Source organism: Penaeus chinensis, chromosome 7 (genome assembly GCF_019202785.1).
Source record: "Penaeus chinensis breed Huanghai No. 1 chromosome 7, ASM1920278v2, whole genome shotgun sequence".
Classification (NCBI taxonomy): domain Eukaryota; kingdom Metazoa; phylum Arthropoda; class Malacostraca; order Decapoda; family Penaeidae; genus Penaeus; species Penaeus chinensis.
The window spans coordinates 38,376,395-38,378,894 of NC_061825.1; positions in this window are offsets into that span (position 1 = coordinate 38,376,395).

Consider the following 2,500-nt stretch of genomic DNA (forward strand, 5'->3'; position numbering starts at 1 on the left):
ATAATAATAATGCTGATAATAATAATGATAATAATAATCATAATAATAATAACACAAATGATAGTAATAATAATAATAATGACAATGATGATAATAATATTGAGTTACAATAATAATGATAATAATGATAACACAAAGCACGTGAATAAAACCTAATCTTTTCACTTTCTTCCCTTTTACTTACCGGCAGATACTAATTATCAATAAAAAAGCGAAAAGAGATGGCTTTAGAACAGAACACCTGTGGAGGAATCAATTGCAATGTAGCATGCTTTATAGACACTAAACTCTATTACGGCAAGCACTGTTAAAACATCATATTCCCAAAACCATTATTATTATCATTGTTATTATCATTGTCATTATTATTATTATTATTATTATCATTATTATTATTATCACCATTAAACCTATCATAATCCCATATCTCACTCAATATCATTATTAGTAAATTATCTTTATTATCAAAATATCATCATCGTTATCAAATCTCTTGTAATAAATATCACTCTCAATACCATTATTATTATTAGATTATCTTTATCATAAAACTACCCTTATCATTATTAAATTATCACCAAACTACTATAATTATTTTTAGATCGTCATTAGCATTAAATTTTCATCCACAAATCTCTCATTGGCTTTAATCCCATTCTTAATATAATCTCAATCTCAATTTGCCATTACCATCATTATCAAACCACGATCATCATTATCAAATCATTATTATTAAATTATAGTTGTTATCAAACCGTCATTATCATCAAATCTCACACTCCTTTACTTGTTACAGAAGAAAATTTTGAAATTCATTCTTCGATATTTACTATTGACTGTGAAAAAACTCACTATTCACGCTTTCAATAACAAATCTATTATTATGTAGAAAAGATATGAATGAGAATTAATATCTTGCCAATACAAGAGACGTATTAAACCGGTTTCGATTACATCTTCGCCAAAAATACATGCATTTGTGACGAAGGTATAATCGAAACCGGTCAAATATATCTCTCGCATTGTGAAAATATTCATTCTCGTTCATACCTTTTCTATATTTGTCAGCATGAATACGGCTCACCCTTGTTTTGGTATTGTTATGATCACGAGTGCTAAGATGGGCCTTATATTTTACGTTAATTTGATGCTTTTATTTTGATAACTTAATTTGATCTAGTTATGATGTCTGTGTTATCATTATCATTATTGTTATCATTGCTGCTGTTGTTATTACTATAGGCATTCTATCAATTTTGCATTAAATTATTGTTATTGTTATTACCATTATTATCATTGTTATTATCATTCTTTTTAACATTATTGTTACTATTATCATCATTGTTGCATTGTTACCATTATCATCATTGTTGACGCTATCAATTACCATTATTATTATTATTACTATATTTATCATTATCATCATTATCAGCAATTAATATAATTATCACCGTTATCTCTATTATCATTACTTTCCTTATTTTCTTATTATCACTGTTATTAGATTGTTATTATCCTCCTCATCTTCATTATCTTCATCATCATCATTATTGTTCTTTCTCTTATTTACTTTCATTATCATTAGTATTATTATCATTAATGCTACCCTTAACGATGGATATTCTACATCTGAATGTAAAGATAACCTTACAAATACATAGAGAGATGGAATAAATTTAAATGAAAAATACTTGTAGATAGAAGTCTTCAATTTAATTCTATGTACGCAAATACCCACACATACACATACGCACAAAGACAAAGACAAATACACACACAACCAACCAAACAAATAAACAAACACACACACACACACACAACCACGAGAAACAAAACAAAACCAAGCAAAACAAAGAAACAAACAAACATTAAAGCAACAATGCCCACCGGCCTGCAACGAGCAACAACAAAAGCAATCATGCAAGCGACCGTGCGTGTCTGGAGAGTCCGCCTATCGCCACAGCCGCTTTAAGTCTGCCCGTTCCGGCGAGACACACCGAACCTGCCTCCGCTATGAGATGCCATGAGTCTATTTCTGCGATCGCTTTTTAACTCTCACGTACCTTCGTCTCATGTTAAACGAGTGATTGCGGAGCTGCCTTTCGTTTCGTTTTTATTATTTGAGGAGTGTGTTGTTGTAGTTTTTTTTTCTTCTTCCCAAAAGGGATTAGGAAGGGAGTGCGTCAGGTAGTTGGGAGAAGTTCGTGTAGTGTCGAGAGGAATTTCTTGCTGACGTCATGGGTTTGCCTGCTAGTCGCGCCAGACAGCCAAGTCGTGATACTCATGCGACCCAATGACACTCGCAGTCACCGCGGGGAGATGTTTACAAGCAAAAATGTCCTTTAGGAGCAAATTGGAGTCCTTTACTTTTGTAGAAGGGGGAGGGCATTTTATTCAATGATTCTTTATGTTTATGGGTGGAATAGGAACCCCATTTTTCCTATTTCAGATAAGGGAGGGGAGGAGGGGACGAGGGGAGGGGAAGTCGGCTGATCAATGA